Source organism: Hetaerina americana, unplaced genomic scaffold (genome assembly GCF_022747635.1).
Source record: "Hetaerina americana unplaced genomic scaffold, ioHetAmer1.1.p SCAF_21, whole genome shotgun sequence".
NCBI classification, from domain to species: domain Eukaryota; kingdom Metazoa; phylum Arthropoda; class Insecta; order Odonata; family Calopterygidae; genus Hetaerina; species Hetaerina americana.
In genome coordinates, this window is record NW_027286775.1 from 303,773 (window position 1) to 322,609 (window position 18,837).

Consider the following 18,837-nt stretch of genomic DNA (forward strand, 5'->3'; position numbering starts at 1 on the left):
CTCTACCCCATGTAATCATTACTAATTAGAGCATATTTTCAAATGCCGTATCTGTTGTAAACTAAATTGAATACGGGCCATAAATAGTACTTCTCGACTATTAATTTTGTCATTGCCTGTAAGTAAACCTTTCTTTCACATAGGTTTACATTCCTGGAAAGACGACGACGTTTATGGTGTGTTTTTCTTTGACGAGTTGCACCTCTCCTTGGCTAGTATCCTAAACCCGTTCCTTCATGTTTCCATATTCATGAAGGATCAAACCTTCTTCATTAAAATACGTCCACTACCCTCTCGGAACCTGCAATCCCTTTACGCATGTCCAGATGTATCATAAATTTCAGGAAGACGGCCTTAATGAATATTTTACATATTCCGTTTCATTAAGTTGTGTTTTGAACAATTACAGGACATGTAGTGAACATCTGGAAAAAGTACGCTGTTGCACTATCAAATCTTCTCCAGATAGCGACTCTCTGGAGGTACCTGGAATGGAATTGACGGCAATTACTTCAGATAAAGAAATTTACAGACTAATCGGTGCAATTTTAAAAGAATAAATGCCATAGATGAGGTACACCTTCGTAACATCACTAACACTGCTTTCAGGTGACGCCTTGGCCATAAATTATGCTAATTAGCATTTTCCTTTTTGGCACATTCAAAACGATTCACTCGACACGGAGGTGGGATCATTCAGAAATAACCAGCTGACAATCGGATAGCTCTGTTGACAAAATCCATACTGATCACATTTGCCTCAAATATGCAATCGGTGCGAAACATGGGCATTTGGAGCACCACTTAGTGTATACAAGACGGTATCCCGGAATATATGGTACTGTAGAGGAGCCATCAAACTGCTCTCTGAAATTCGTTTCATGGTGCCGTAAACTGGGACTCCTCGGGTTGAACTGATGCAGCACTTCCGTCGGAAAACATTGGGGAACCGCTGTCAAATTGTTGCTGCTTATTACAATAATTTAAGTTCAACAAAAGGGGGTTTCCCAAACTGTTTATTGTCAACATCTAATTAACTCTTACTTCTTTTGGATCGTAACGTTTGTCATTTTACACTAAAATGTCATTGATTTACATTGAGGAATCACGACTGAAATCTGCCCAATTGATTTAGTTTCGGATTATCCTACAAGCAAACATTCAATCCAAATCATATTAAATTTCATTTTTTATAAATTTGGTGTTTTCTATCGTTCCACTCACCATAGATTAAGCATTTGTTTCAATAAAACTACAGCAACATCTGTGAAACATTTAATTTGGTATGCTCAAGTTCACCACTTCTACATTTTCCTTTCATCGGAATAATTTCCATTCGTTCTTCAATTGGTCCATCGTTCCGGCGAAGTGTGATGTCTCATTTGAAGGCCTTCAACATTCCTGCCGAAGAAAATTGCTGTGTATAAAAAATATATCCATATGTATGCTAGTCGTTTTGTGGTGACAACTGCCGTCATGAATGAAATTAATTGTAATGTTAACGCATAATGGAATACAAAATAAAACTTAAAAGGCCAAATTTATCCCAAAGTTATGTTGTAGAACTTGTTTGTGTTCACATTATGACGGTGAAGTTGCTAATTAGTCAATAAAAATTGAAATTGATTTGTTGAATAAAATGAATCCTATTATTTAACGATAAACAATAACTTCAGATATATAAAATTGATACATTGGAAAACATTTTCCCAAGAAATTTTATTCAGGATTTACTTATACAGCTAAGAAAATACGCAGAAGCTTAACACGAGCGTATGCTCGTATTAGCAGTTATGAGATCGAATCTGATCGATTTTACGAAACCGTTACAGCAGACGGATGCCATTAGGATTCCGGAACGCCGGAAGAGGGTGTTGTTGCTAAGAAATGGTTCTAAAAATAGCAAAGGCAAAATGAATTGAAAGAATTGCATTTTTGAAAACGGTTGAGCAGATGGGTCCTAACGGCATAGCGAGAGGATGGGCGTACGGCTACTTCGCCTCAGTGGAACCGAAGTGGTTGTACACGATAATTTGTTACCTGTACTTCATTGCTACACAACGAATCGAGTTGTGAAGCCCTTTGCATTTAGCAACGAATGAGGGTTCCTCGATCGTAAATGACGAAAGATGTTAAAGATACTGCATGTCCGGGTTTTCACCGCGTTGTTGTTTGAAGCCGACAACAGTTTCGCCGAAGTTTCATCCGGCGTCTTCAGGTCGAAGACGCCGGATGAAACTTCGGCGAAACTGTTGTCGGCTTCAAACAACAACGCGGTGAAAACCCGGACATGCAGAATTCTTCAAGCCACCGCCGCGAAAATCTACGCAGCCAGATGTTAAAGATACTTCCAATCGGATCTCACCCTCGAAAGGAATTAAACACACTGTCTCAAGCCTCATAAAATGGTCAGAGAAAATAACCCGAATTTGAAAAAGCAGTCAACCCTGTTATCGATTTTGTTATTTTTTACGACGGGGATTCAGCTCCCTTATCAAAGGTCATTAAATAATATGAGAATATTGCTATAGTAACTTCGAAAGTTAAACTAAATCCAGCAAACCATTAGCGGAGAACGGATTTTGGAAATAAATGACAAATTTCAATTCTAAAAAAGATAAAAGATATCGCTTCATGGGAAAAAACTATAACGAGCATATAAGCATAACTAAATGTCAACGAAAACCTCTTGTTTGACAGAAACACAGGGAATAACAATGTCCACATTGAGAATAATTAGCGAAAGGTAGTTAAAAGTAGGTATTCGATAGCATTTGTCTCACAAATGAAGATCAAATTTGAAGATTAGGTAGGATTTTCAAAGAGAATACTCGAATATATTGGAATACTAAAACATGAACGATATTGATATAGTTGGAAAGAGTTGAGGCGATACAATGAAAACATATGAAATCCCCATCATTTCGTCAACAGTAGGTAAAACACTTATTCCTGGCGTGTTACGACGAATACTTGAAGGAAAGTCATGCCGCGGAAGTAGTTCATCTACATGCCACTGCATGACATTGGATATTTCGCTACAAGGCATTTATAGTTGCGAATTGAAAATTCAGATTTGCTATTATGAAATGTATAATTCAGAGCTATGCCTACAATGACGTATCTGTTATGGTATTTGTCTCATCTGAACCGTCGAACAGTATTAACACACACATAAGGTAATAAAAAGGTTCCATGAACTTTTCTTCACACCGTGAACTTGGCTTCTTCCTTAATGTGGTAATGGAAGTTGATTTTTTTATTTTCAGCGCATTTTCGGGTGTTTAATATGGAAATTGGAAGGTGTAGTATGCGGGTGCCTTGGAGATGGAGGGCGGCGACGGAGCTGCACGAGATGGGCGTACGATGGCGATAGAAGAAAGCACCACGGTCGACTCCACAGGTGAAGGTGTGGGGTATAAGCACCAAATTGCATATGCAGAACTAAATAATCCACGAAGTGTGAAGTGAAGGAGACTTTGTTATCTAGGAGGAGTTAAATGAAACACGGAATTTTGAAACTTATCAAAAATATTTTGCAAATATATTTTAGAAACCTTGCCTGGTCGTATTTTTATCTATTTAAACATCACGTCACATAAAATGCGCCTAAAATCGCCTTGAGTGAATTATATATTATTTTTATTGTGAAGGTATATTTTAAAAATAAGATAATAGGTTGCAGGTAGAAATATTTAAATTTACTTTCGTACCTCTTCGGATCGGTTAAACTAAATTCAAACAAACTTGAAAACGAAATGCGTAAACTATCAATGCAAGCGCTCTGGAGTTTATACCAGCAGTGGCCGATACCTTAACTGTCAAGTAACTTCGTCCACTAGCGTCGTATATAAATCCAGATTTCCTATTTGGTCAACTTAATTGATATCTGGAAATGCATCTCGGAAATTTGCAGTCAAGACCGGCTTTAAAGTTATTAGTTCTAGCTTCACTTCCATATAACCCTGAATACGTTAGGGCTTCAGTGATATTCTTGATATTTCTTAGTCTGCTGTCCTCCGTTCCTAGTTGATTTTTCGTTAAGTAAATTAATTCGACCATGTCCGTGATCATTTTCCTCTGAAAATGTTGCCAAAATACGAGACTGGTTCACCAGTTCTATTCTCTCCTTTTTTTGTTCGGTTAAACCTTTCCTTCTTCTTGACGATCTAATTCCTTTTAACTCTCTTGTTATGGAGCTCTCCTCCAAAATCTCTAGCTGCTTTAACTCATAAATGGGAGTTATTATTTCAAACTCCTGACGAAGCAACGAGTACTTTGGCCTATTTTTCCCTGCATTGATTTTTAGAGAAAAATTTGGTTCGATACGATTTTTCACGGTTCATTATTTAGGTAATCAACACTGTAGAGTTGAAATTGTAGTGTAAAGTCGTATAGAATTGCGATATCTTTTTCGACAGTTTCATTGACCGGAGGAGGAGATGAAAAGAATCTCAAATTATGTCATGGGGTACTGCCGTATTTAAAAGTGGAACTGATATGAAAGGGGATTGATGCACAATGACGAGGGTCGTAGAAATTTGAGATACCTTCTTTTCCATCATTGCACGGGCTCTTGTTTCCAATGGTGTAGGTTAATATGGCAACAAATTTCACGCACTGAAACGAGGTAGGACGTTCGAGCGGCTGACCGTGTAGCCGAAGCAGGCGTCGGATCTGTTAATGATAGGGGTGAATCTGACAGAGGTTTACAAATCAAATCTTATTTAATACTAATGTTTCAAAATAAATGTTCTCGCAGATGTCATACTTCCAGCAAATTGACGCTAGGGCTGCACGGATTCCGAAAACTGCGGTACATTTCCTCCCCCGACCCACGCTTGTTTTCTCAATTTGATCGACCTTATTTATTCTTAATATGCGTGACAGTTCGCAGAGTTTAGCTATATTAAAAACTCGCCTGACCATAGAAAATATTTTCGTCAAGTGTCGTTTTGGATTAGTTATTGAAACAAAAATTGAAAGCATTAGAAAATAATATGAATACACCATGGAATATCTTTTGACTCTAAAAATGTCACTATTAATTTTCACCACAACATTAACATAATTCCATTTTTACACAAAAACCTTGGCTAGACGCTGACGGATCTAAGAAATGATAATAAGCTGGTTGTAAGAGAATCACACTTTGATATTTCCATTTACGATTGAGAATAATTCATTGAGGATCAATCCCATTTGATTTACAAAGTTCATCATTATTCATCTCAGAAGAGAAAGGATTTAATGTGGATCGTCTGCTATATTGCAGAATTTCATTAGACGGAGCAATGAATGTATTATGGCGTCTTATAAGTTAATTAATACATATTTACATAAATGGAGAGCCGAGGAGGCTTTGTCCTTGGTAATTTAACGCATTTTTTATACGATCATTGTTTTCCAAAGTCATTAGCAACAGTAATTCGGGTTGCGAATGAATCAGTTGAATGATCGATCATTAGAAATAAGATGAAGTTCATTTTTAGTGAATAAGAGTATATATCAATGTGGATCACTATGAAGCAGGCCATATTGAAATTTTTAGAGCGAACATACAGCTATAGCCAACAAGTGAATGAAAACATAAAATTAACAAATGATAGGGAAAAATGAACATGGGGTGGGGTTACCCAAAGAGTGAAATGGACGCGCTTCACAGGACAGTGAAGGCACTGTCAGGAAGAAAGGGCAGTCAATCCAGACAAAACAATGTGGCGGGAAAATTATTGCACCAAGAAATCTGCAAATAATAGAGAAAAGTAGCTATAATTTAAAGAAGGCAGGCAAAAGTATTTCGGTGTCGAAAGTGGGATATTGAGGAGGATATATTACGTCCAGGCATACTTGTTTGCAGGATGGAAGGACAGTTAGCAGAAGTGAAATCAAATAAAGATTTTGGGATTGATTCATATTCCTGTGCAAGTGTAAGATAAAATAGGAAGGATGTGTTTATATGGACTACACTTTTCAGGGTAAAATATAGCAGATAGATTTTATCAGATTGGTGTAGTTTCATATTTCAAAAATAGGGAAACGCAGAAGTGGGCGAGGACTTTAAAATGCTTGAATTCCATTTTCACGGATATTTTGTCCTCCCTCAATCCTATAATTGTAATCACGCACGACCATAGTCGTGAGCTAGACAGTGAATCATAGTGTGATATTCTTCCGCGGCAAGTATGTCTTCGGTTCGAAAACTCGCAAATGCAATCATCTGCTACCTTCATATACATTATTACACTTGCTAGAAAAGTATATATATTTTAAAATTTTCATGTATTTACATGTATCTATCGCCGGGGTTGAAAAACATGTTTAAAATGGAAATGAATTGAAAAATGTATAAGCAGATCGCTAAGTAACAGACATTGAAATAAATTGAAATAAGCTGGAAGGCTAAAATATCTTTAGCCTTTCGGAAATTGAATGATAATGTTTACCGAGTTGATTGTTTGCCAGATTCTTCCAAGCTCAATTTTATGAGGAGTGCGCATGAACAGTCGACAAGTCATTGGAGGCTGAGTGTTGAAAAAAATGAAAGATAACCTGCTAAAGTAACGTCTTTGTTTTGGTCTAAATAATAGTTTTCCTGACTCCTCAGTTAACACAGATTTTCCCTTCTTTCTGCCGAACAGTAATTTAACATTCCTGTATTTTACATTAACTCCGTAGCCTTCACCCCGCAACTTCCACCATGCTTGTTTTGCTCACTTTGTAACCAGCTTAATTAATTCTTAAACTCTTTATGCTTCTTTCTACCTAACTCTGTATTCATGTCCTTCCATTTTCTTTTCTCATCTTTTTTTTTAAATTCTGCCAAGCAGAGCAAAATCTGATTGCCCAGCAAGTTTGCTAAATCGGAAAGTACAAAAGAAACTATTATCAGTTCAAATAACTTCCATAGAAAAATGACAAATTTGGTAGCAGAAGAGAGATAAATTCAACGGTTGTGATAAAAAATGAAATCAGCCAAATAGTATTTATTTTTGAATGAAAGGAAGGGTGACAAAAGGCCCTTACTTTTTATTGGAACATTAAGCAGGAAAAACTCATTCAGATATTTTATAAGTTCGTTATGTTCATTAGCTGAAGGTGCACTTCAAGAAATTATAATTTCAATAGAATAAAAATATTTTTAACAGAAGAGAAGAACAGAGTATCCAAATGGATGAATAATTAAATGGTATTGTGGCAAAAAGTAAAATGTCCATTTCCTAGAAAATCGGGAGGTTAAAATTTGCAAAGACCATAAAGACTAGAGAAAGAGCGGCAAAAGCCTCCAGTCCAGGGGAAGGAGCATATGTTCTGTAAGTCCTTAAGAGAGTGTATTGCTGTTTTGTTCAAAGATTTTTAGTGGGCTGAAGGAAGAAAAGAATAAGTCGTGAACTAATGATGGTGACAATAAATTTGGAGGCAGTCCATGGGGATCAGATATAGAAAAATATTTTAAGTTCAGAAGAGCCCTACTCTTAGACATTACTCTTAGACAGATTGCGTCCAGGAAGTGTGTAGGAATCGGAAATAGCACAGATTTTAAGCCGCGAAGAGCTTTATGATCGGTTAGCATAGACCAAGGATTTGTATTAAAGAATTCTTAAAATTTTATGTAATGGTTTCTTGGAGAAAATAATTTGCCACTCAATAGTGTGAGTTTTGATTGCGTTCATTAAGTAATAAATGTATGCTGAGAATATTTAAAAATAATTGCCGGAACGTAGTATCTCGAAGTCAAGAATCAAGCACCTGACCTGGGGTATAAGGGTGGTGGGTGGGCTTGGTAACCCTAACTGCGACATACCCGAGGTGAATGGACCCTCTGAGGGTTCCCCCTACTGTCTAAAGGGAACCTATGCCAAATTTTTTCTTGGATTTTTCAAGGTCATTCAAAAGCTCGTGAGTATTCCATGATTCATAGTATCCCCAACATGCTTACTTACCATCATAAAATTCCAATTGGTATTTGGTAGGCTGTCTAAAGTTCAAGGATGAAGGATTTCACATAAGTCGTAACCTTAGCTCGCAATTTAGACTTCGTCAGGCTAAGTAATTTGAATGAAGTCAAAATTTCGAGTGAAGGTTACAACTTACCAAGTTCTTGAATGTCCTTGGGCAAACACTTTTCTGCAGTTACTTCGAAGGTGATTACGAATGTATAGTGCAGACTGGTTTAGAGTTTTTTCATCAAATATATTTCATCTCTTGCATTCTTTTAAATACATTTATTTACACTGACTGAAATAAGTATGAACATAATGCATTCATAATTCATTGGATCTTGGTTAACAGCAATTTTTAATGGAAAGACGGATGAAGGTCAGCGCTGCACACGCACGTCTCCAAGCACAGCCGATTTCTGGACGGCGACCATAAGCACGACATCGCCCGAGGGGAGCAGTGGAAACCCGAGTACTGGTGGAGGGAAGGAGATGGCTGCCCTCCAAGCACGTCAGTGGGCTTCACACTTTTCTCCCAGTAGCTGCATCCAGAGGTTTCCGCACATTTGCTCGCCCCTAGCCCACATCACTCGCGGCCCCTTGGAGCCTTACAGCAAGAGGGAGGAGTAGGAGGAGAGTTATTAGTTGCAGATATTATCTTCTAAGCAAGCTGGTTTGGTCAAAGTAATGATTTAAATTAAAGGAAGAGACTAATTGCTCAATGACTGGTTGGACCATGACATTATTAATCAATACAATTATTGTCGTTCTTTTCCATAGAATATGCCTGTACCAGTTCACAACTGAAACATTTTTGGGACAAATAAAGGCTTGTGATCCCGATAATGAGAATTGTTCCTTGTATTATTTCCTCCATAACTATCAACATTTAGAAAAGCTACCACTAAAACATTAAAAATTTAGTGCAAGCAGAACGAATGAAGATCGTTCCGGATTTAATGAAAAGCAAATTGGATAAAAGGAACAGCAAGGTAGTGAAATATGGATACTTGAAAGAGTAACATACTTTTGGAACAAAAAACATATGCATGCAGTTCTGTTGCACAATGCAGCTGCCAAGGAACATATGCATGGAAAGATCTCTATTTCTGTAGATTCACGGAGTTGGCAATAAAAATGTGTGGCATACATTTTAATTAATTATATTGAAAGACTGAACTGAGTAGATGAAAAACTGCACAAAAAAATGGAAAAAGTCATCATCCTGCATAGAAATAGTAAAACTATGGTAAGTGTAAGGTAGATTGGAAATGAGTCATCACTCATTACGTAGTCGAACGTCATCTTAAGCATAAACTGAAAATGAAGTGATGGTTATGTATTACTAATGAGAAGAACAGCCTTAAATAAATGAAGGGGGCAATTGACATCTTTGTTTGAGTGAGCTTTAGGTGGAGTATAGCAATTAGGAGTTGAAGAAAATGTTGAAGGAGGAAGTTCCAGGAGTAATCTGAAGCCACAATTTATGAACGATGATATGGGATACAATTCAGTGATCAGAGGGAAAAAAGGTGCAGCTGCGTCCATATTTGTCCACAATAGACAGAGTAAAGGAGGTATGGGAAAAGGGTCATGATAGCGTGCCAGGATGGTAATCAAGCTAGATTTATCAGACAGCTTCAGAATGAAGATGAGATCAAGTAAGTCATTGCCACCACTTTTAAACTACAGTAATCATCACCACAAAATGTGGATTAAAAGTTCAGCTTGTATAGTACAGAAAAAAGCTGGCAAGTTAATTAGTTCATTTTAGATTACCTCATTTGGCATATGAAAGCAACTGGCGCAAAATACATGGGACTCTTATCCGTTGCTTTTCACTTTGATTGTTCAGATCGGCATTCAATTACATTTACTTAATGCTCGGTCGGTTTATGCCAAAGAAACAAAGGAGCCGTCAAAATAATAATGACAAGGCATAATCAAGGGCATAAAATGAAAATTTCCAACTGGGCCCCCATTGTATAGATTTAATCATTCAAAAAATAATGTAAATGATATATATTTGCTTGTTTTTCCAGGGATGAGTACAATCAGCCCTCCATCATTGTCTTTAATCCATTTACGTTTCGATGCGAGCTTCAGTCGACTCTTCATGCGGACTTCTCATAAAATTTACTTTGGAAGAATCTTGAAAACATTAACATTAATTCATGTACCGCATGCTGCTACGCCAATAGCGTCTTTACGAGGTGGAATGAATTTTTGGCCAATCAATAATAATAAATCAAAATAATAATCCGCACAGCATCTGCTTGTCACTGAGGCAGCTGCAAAGGCCTTAAATGTCTTGGGCGGCGACATGGACTAGGTACTGCTTCATTTCTAAGCTGCCCTTACCCTACCATAAGTCCATCAATTCCGCGTACTTTCTACCCCAACTGGCTTGACAAACAAAACATTGTGCAACCACTTTTCCGGCATTTGTTAGATTCCTCCCGAAGCCTTTCAGGTTCCTCGTCTTTAATAGTAAATATTCATTTTAGTCTATTTCTCTATTTACATTCTCCTTGATAAGCACATCCCTAAAAGTCTCCAATAGATACAATGTCATATGACATCCTTTTTCTCATATTTGTACTTCTTAACCAACTTGTTCCAAAACACAAGATTGGTACATTGTTCTATCTCCTGTTTTTAATAAACCTTAATTTCAATGTGTAATTTTTCCTTCCCATTTCTCACAAATCGTTTGACCCATTAACTACATTAATTCTCATCCCATAACAATTTGGTTGATTCCCAAATGGAATTAATGGCTTTAATCCTCAGGCTGTCTGGTAAACTAATGCCTTATCATTTATAATTCTTAAGTTACAAATTTTTTACTGAATTTCATGCAATTCTACAGCTGCTCCCATGCCGTATGTGAAAAATTTGGAAGCATGAGAAGTATGGGTGGCCTCGCGCCCATATATCTATATCTACACATTCCTTCTCCCCATCTGCTTATCCTCGCGTGTAATCAAGCATTGTTTTGAAGTCCTCGCACACTTGCGTTTCCCTATTTTTGGAATATGGACCCACACCAATCTGATTACATCTACCTGCCAAATCCTACCCTTAAATGTGCTACCATTTACTCCAAATAAATACATCCTAATTTTTCTATACACTTACATGGCTGCACAGGAATATTAACCAATCCCAAAAGTTTTATTTGATTTCATTTCAGCGAATTGTCCTTCCATCCTGCAAATAATGGTAGATCATGCTACCTACTTTAAATTATAGCTACTAAGTGTACTCTTTCTCTATTTTTGGTGCATTAATTTTCCTGCCACACTGTCTAGTCTGGATCGACTCTCCTATCTTCCTGGCAGTGCTTTCACTCTCCTGCTAAGGGCGTCCATTTCACTCTTTGTGTAACCCCACCTCACGTTCATTTTTCCTTCTCATTTGTTAATTTTATGTTTTCATTCACTTGTTAGCTATACCTGTATGTTCGCTCTAAATATTTTCAGTAAGGCTTGCCTCATAGTGATCCCATCGATCTACCAGATCGAAGTACTATTCCCGGTAAGCGGGTTTCGACCGCTGCTTTCCGTGATGCATTACCAGATATCAATTTAGTTGACCAAAGAGGAAATCTGGATTTATATAAGACGCTAATGGACGAAGTTAAATGACCGTTAAAGAATCGGCCATTGTTGGTATTAACTCCAGAGCTTTTGCTTTGATTGTGTATGCATCTCGTTTTTAAGTTTATTTGAATTTAGTTTAACCGATTCGAAGAGGTACGAAGGTAAATTTAAGTATTTCTACCTCTTTCCTATTACCTTATTTTAAAAATACACCTTGGCCTTTTCATTCAAGGCGATTTTTAGCGCATTTTATGTGACGCGATGTTTAAATAGATAAAATACGACCACGCAAGGTTTCTATAATATATTTGCAAAATATTTTTGATAAAGTTTCAAAATTCCGTGTTTCATTTAACTCCTAGATAACAAAGTCGCCTTCACTTCACACTTCGTGGATTATTTATTCCTGCAAATTCAATTTGGTGCTTATACCCCACACCTTCACCTGTGGAGTCAACCGTGGTGCTTTCTTCTATCGCCATCGTACGCCCATCTCATGCAGCTCCGTCGCCGCCCTCCATCTCCAAGGCACCCGCATACTACACCTTCCAATTTCCATATTTAACACCCGAAAATCAGCTGAAAATAAAAAAAAATCAACTTCCATTGCCACATTATGGAAGAAGCCAAGTTCATGGTGGGAGGTGAAGTAAAAGGAACCCTTTTATTACCTTATTTGTGTGTTAATGCTGTTCGACGGTTCAGATGAGATAAATACCATAGCATATACGTCATAGTAGGCATAGCTCTGAATTATACATTTCATGAAAGCAAATCTGGTTTTTCAATTCGCAACTATAAATGCCTTGTAGCGAAACATCCAATGTCATGCAGTGGCATGTAGATGACCGACTTCCGCGGCATGACTTTCCTTCAAGTATTCGTCGTAACACGCCAGGAATAAGTGTTTTACCTACTGTTGACGAAATGACAGGGATTTCATATGTTTTGATTGTATCGCCTCAACTCTTTCCAACTATATCAATATCGTTCATATTTTAGTATTCCAATATATTCCAGTATTCTCTTTGAAAATCCTACCTAATCTTCAAATTTGATCTTCATTTGTGGGACAAATGCTATCGAATACCTACTTTTAACTACCTTTCGCTAATTATTCTCAATGTGGACATTGTCATTCCCTGTGTTTCTGTCAAACAAGAAGTTTCCGTTGACATTTAGCTATGCTTATATGCTCGTTAAAGTTTTTTCCCATGAAGCGATATCTTTTATCTTTTTTAGAATTGAAATTTGTCATTTATTTCCAAAATCTGTTCTCCACTAATGGATTGCTGGAATTAAATTTAAGGCTTCGAAGTTACCATAGCAATATTCTCATATTATTTAATGACCTTTGATAAGGGAGCTGAATCCCCGTCGTAAAAAATAACAAAATCGACAACAGGGTTGACTGCTTTTTCAAATTCGGGTTATTTTCTCTGACCATTTTATGAGGCTTGAGACAGTGTGTTTAATTCCTTTCGAGGGTGAGATCCGATTGGAAGTATCTTTAACAGCTGTCGTCATTTAAGATCGAGGAACCCTCATTCGTTGCTAAATGCAAAGGGCTTCACAACTCGATTCGTTGTGTAGCAATGAAATACAGGTAACAAATTCTCTTGTACAGCCACTTCGGTTCCAGTAAGGTGAATTAGCCGTACGCCCTTCCTCTCCCTATGCCGTTAAAACCCATCTGCAATACCGTTTTCAAAAATGCAATGCAAAAATGCTGTATAAGTAAATCCTGAATAAAATTTCTTGGGAAAATGTTTTTCAATGTATCAATTTTATATATCTGAAGTTATTTTTATCGTCAAATAATAGGATTCATTTTATTCAATAAATCAATTCCAATTTTTATTTGCTAATTGGCAACTTTACCGTCATAATGTGAACACAAAGTCTACAACATAACTTTGGGATAAATTTGGCCTGTTAAGTTTTATTTAATATTCCATTGTGCGTTAACGATAATCTAATTTAAATCATGACGGCAGTTGACACTAAAAAACGATGAGTATTTATATATCGGTAGATTTTTAGTTACAGCAATTTTTTCGGCAGGCCTTGAAATGCGGTTCAACGCACTTCGCCGGAATTAAGGACCAATTGAAGAACACATGGAAATCAATCCGATGAAAGTAAAAATTAGAAGTGGTGCGCTTGAGGTTACCAAATTAAATGTTTCACAGATCTTGCAGCAGTTTTATTTAAACAAATGCTTACTCTAAGGTGAGTGGAACGATAGAAAACACCAAATTTATAAAAAATGAAATTTAATATGGTTTGGAATGAATGTTTGCTTGTAGGATAATCCGAAACTAATTCAATTGGGCAGATTTTAGTTGTGATTCCTCAATGTAAATCAATGACATTTTAGTGTAAAGTGACATACGTTACGATCCAAAAGAAGTAAGAGTAAATTAGATGTTGAGAATAAACAGTTAGGGAAACCCCCTTTTGTTGAACTTAAATTATTGTAATAAGCAGCAACAATTTGACAGCGGTTCCCCAATGTTTTCCGACGGGAGTGCTGCATCAGTTCAACCCGAGGAGTCCCAGTTTACGGCACCATGAAACGAATTTCAGAGAGCAGTTTGATGGCTCCTCTACAGTACCATATATTCCGGGATACCGTCTGGTATACACTAAGTGGTGCTCCAAATGCCCATGTTTCGAACCGATTGCATATTTGAGGCAAATGTGATGAGTATGGATTTTGTCAACAGAGCTATCCGATTGTCAGCTGGTTATTTCTGAATGATCCCACCTCCGTGTCGAGTGAATCGTTTTGAATGTGCCAAAGAGGAAAATGCTGGTTAGCATAATTAATGGCCAAGGCGTTACCTGAAAGCAGTTTAAATGATTTTACGAAGGTGTACTTTATCTATGGTATTAATTCATTTAAAAGTGCCCTGATTTGTCAGTAAATTTCTTTATTTGAGGTAATTGACGTTAATTCCATTCCAGGTACCTCCAGAGAGTCGCTATCTGGAGAAGATTTGATTTTGTAGGAGCGTACGTTTTCCAAATGTTCACTATATGTCCAGCAATTGTTCAAAACACAACTTAATGCAACGGAATATGTAAAATATTAATTAGGGTCGTCTTCATGAAATTTATGACATCTGGAAATGCGTCAAGGGATTGCAGATTACGAGAAGGCAGTGGACGTAGTTTAATGAAGAAGGTTTAATCGCTCATGGATAGCTAACCATATAACGACGGATTAAGTTTACTAGCCTAGGAGAGGAGAACGCGTCAAAAAGAAAAAAACAAACCATAAACATCGTCGTATTTCCAGGAATGTAAACCTGTGTGGAAAAAAGGTTCAGGTACAGGCAGTATAAAATTTAATAGTCGAATAGTACTATTTATGGCCCCTGCTCAATTTAGTTTACAACAGATACGGAATTTGAAAATATGCTCGAATGAGTACCGATTTTATGGGCTAGAGTATTTCTCCAATTATACTCGGAAATAGAGTCGCAGAAATGGTAAGAGGCTATCAAATTATTAAAAATTTACGTAGAACAATCAGCATTTTCGACTACTCGACAGTATTTCAAAGTTAACACCAGAAGCAATTAAATTGACTGATGCTGAAGTAAAAAGTTCAGACACTTTCTAAAAAAAATTTAGCTTGCATAAATTATGAACTTTTTAATAGTGATTATTTATTAGCCGATAAAATTTGATAGCTAAGGAAAAACCTACTGAAAAAATCATCCACGTGCAATGGTAAATATGGAAGTAAAAAACTTTTCACAATATCGCACTACCATAATGAAGGGGCACGGTATTGTTTGCGGAATTAATGAAAACAAACCAATTTGTTCTACGGGAATAAGCTTAACCGTCAAAGGGGTGACTAACGTACTCTGATTAATACAACGAAAATGTAACGAGTAAGGCTTAAAAAGGAAGGAAGAAGAGAGGAGGATTGCACGAGTTTCCTGTTGCTGACCCAAAGAGGTATCATGCACAGCTCGTTGGAACCCATTTTCCGGCATTCGTTTAAAGGTGAAAACGAAGGCCGATGGCCGGTCCATCACGCCCCTCACACAAATCCCACGGATCTGCAGAGAGGGACGTCCTACTGGTACCATGTTACAGCGGTCCCTCTAAACGGGAAACCGCTGCCTTCGGAAAATATTCAGTGGAAGGAACATGAAGAAGGATTCATGATGGAATAGGCAGAAAGAGAGCGATGGAATGATGCAATTTAACAAAATATTAAGTACGTTCCACTTGTACATAATACTTTGTTAAATGACTAAATCTAAAGACATTGGATATAATTCATGATACGATAACATATTAGGCACGCCAATCGTGTGCAAACATTACGATAATGTGTTCATCACATTAAGTGTAAGCTATTACTAAATTAATATCACACCCAAGTCACGTTAAATGTCCTACCTACTTTAATTGCTATAAGTCACTTTAATTCACCCCCCATTTCTCTAAGTGCGCTGGTTGCGTCCCTTAAGCCCCGTCGGGGGCCCTACCGCGGGGTTGGAGGCCTTGTCTCATGCTAGGGGGACACCTACACACTGAACCTGTGACGCACGAGGGGGGAGGGGAGAGGAGACGACTCCCTACCTTTGCCAAACTGCAAGGTCCACTGGCGGCAGATCTCTCTCCATCGGCGATCCCTCGGTGCACACGCATATCACACAAGCACTATGCACAACGAACACACCATAATGACCATGCACCACACATCACAACACCATCACCACTGCTCTTGGGGCCAACACTGGAGTTATCCAACGATGGAGGCGTGAGAGATGCCTTTTCTGCTCAGGAATTGGAGACCTCCGGGAGTGTATGCTTAGCGATTTTTTGTTCATTGTATCGTGTTAGCGAATGCCTAGAGCAGATTGTTCTGGTCTGCAAGTCTACATTATTATTGACGTACCATTTTGCGTGCAGAAAGCATGAATGACAATGTAAAAGGTGAGTCTTTGGCTTTTGCCGTTCGGTGCCGATGGGAGTGAACAGGAAGAATGGAATAGACGGGTGTCGGGAAAAAAAATAGAAAATGGAAAATTTTCCCGGTTTTATCATATAACGATGAAAAGAGGAAGGACTCTCCTATTTGAATTGAGTAGAATCGACAAGCTACCATTGGTCATGACCGAGAGGATTACATACTAGCATTTCCTACTATCCCATAGCATGTTGCGCCCAGGGCAGAGCGGAACGATTGACATCAGGAGATACCAAATAATAAGGGAATGCGAAAGGAAAGGTATACAATTTCAAACAATAGACAAATACAGTCACTCCAATGGTATCATGATTAATACAGTAATGAAGCTGCTATGAAGAACAGTAATGAAGAAGCTAGGAAGAGTATTAGCAACCATTAAGGTTACGCAAGAATTTCAATATCTAAGCAATAGGTGGCTCTTGCGCGAGATTATAGCGGTGAACTGAAAAAGTGAATTGAGGGCTCTATTATTCACATTATTATATTACACTGGAAGAAGGAAGAAGCTCCACTCAAATTTGCTAATTTGGTTTTCCTAGTAATGAAAAAATATGCCAACACTTATCGATGGAAAAGGAAAGTGTTTCACTTCATTTTGATTTCGAGAAAAAACCAACAGGAAGGAGGTTTAATTTCGCTGTTGAGGCATAGTCAAGTAATGAAAGAAATTATTTTTCCGGTGTAACTGTCACAGCGGGCCAGGGGGAGACCAACACTGACAGGAGAAGAATAGGCTAACGCAGAGCGAGAGCGGGAGAGGAGAGAGGGAACGCGAAGGTAGTTTGGGGGTGGAAGTAGCGGACATGGACCGAGGGCATAGTGCAAAGTGAAGGAAGAAACACGGCAGTGATGGGAACCGACACTTCCCAACAGTCACCACGACGACGACAGCGAAATGCTATTGTACTCTCAGGTAAGATAAAAAATATTTGGATGTTGTTTTATGATTGACTGAAGCCATTGCCGGGGTAACTCCATTATAATACTTTATTGGGTAAATCAATTGACTTTTTTAACTGATGAAGTAATGGTTTGTCCGACTAGTAGTCTTGAAGTAGTATTGGAATAGTAAAGATAATCCAACCGAGATACAATTGGCTAAGATATGCGATAAACTGGCAATTGACAATCCAGGCGGAAACCAGCGATTTTAGATTGAGCAAATTCATTCCTGGGGTTTAAATTCAGTTTGAAAAACTATTCGAACTTTAGGAATAATGGAAATGAAAGATCTGCTTGATATTCAAAAAGAATTCCGAAGGCCCTATCAATGCACGTGCGGACTGCGAGGGCAGAGGGCGCAGTTGACTGTGAAAGTGGTTTCTACGAAAATTGTTCATTGAAATGTACGAGAGAAATGAGAACAGACGGCGTAGGGAATGGAACAATTTTAACCCAACTAGTCGACATTCTGAGCTGGTGATTCGGAACCTGGTTGAGTGAAACACCGAATGCATTTCAGCGAGTAAAGAAAATGCCAATTTTAACGAAGCCGCATTCCGGAACAACCAACATAAGTTACTTCAAATTTAACCCATTTGTTCAAAAGAGATTCGATAGTTGACTTTGAAGAAAATCTCTTAATGAAAACCTACCAACACACGACAAGCCGAAAAATAATGCGAACCATCTACGATCTACAGAGGTGGATTATGGTCAATGTACAATGAGTGGAGTGTTAAGTGTATTTTCACCTCTAAAAAAGAAAAAATTATCAATGAACAGCAGAAAAATAAAAAGTCAAAATAGGAATAAAATTTATTAGTCTAATGATTATATTTATATCAATCTCGTGAAGAAAGATTTGAAATTTGGAGGCAATTACTTCAATTACTAAATATAGGCAATTCAATCATTTACCTCTTCTCCGAAGGATGAAGGCCCCTACACTCTTCTGCCCAGGTGGCAAATACGATGTTTCCGGCTAAAACTTTCGGGAGCTAACACGAACGCCTTCCTTCAAACAGCATTGGTACGAACAGAAAGGTTTAAAAAGTGATGTGCGCGCCTTTATAAAGGGAGCAGCTCGGGGAAAGGGGTGGGCGGGAGGGGAAGTAAAGGTTGGGCGCTAGAATGAAAAATGGAGGGGTTTCGTTGGGAGGAGGTAAAATGGATGTACCGATGGTGGTAGGAGGAGGATCAGCGAGCGCAGGCGGTTAACTGGGGTTGAGGGTGGAGATGGGGTTAGCCAAAACCAAGGAAGACAGCGGCGAGTGGGCTGGTCGCCGTGTCAGCGGTGTTTGCAAGGGAGAGAGAGTTTGGTGATTGGAGGGGGGGTTGAAGGCGCGCC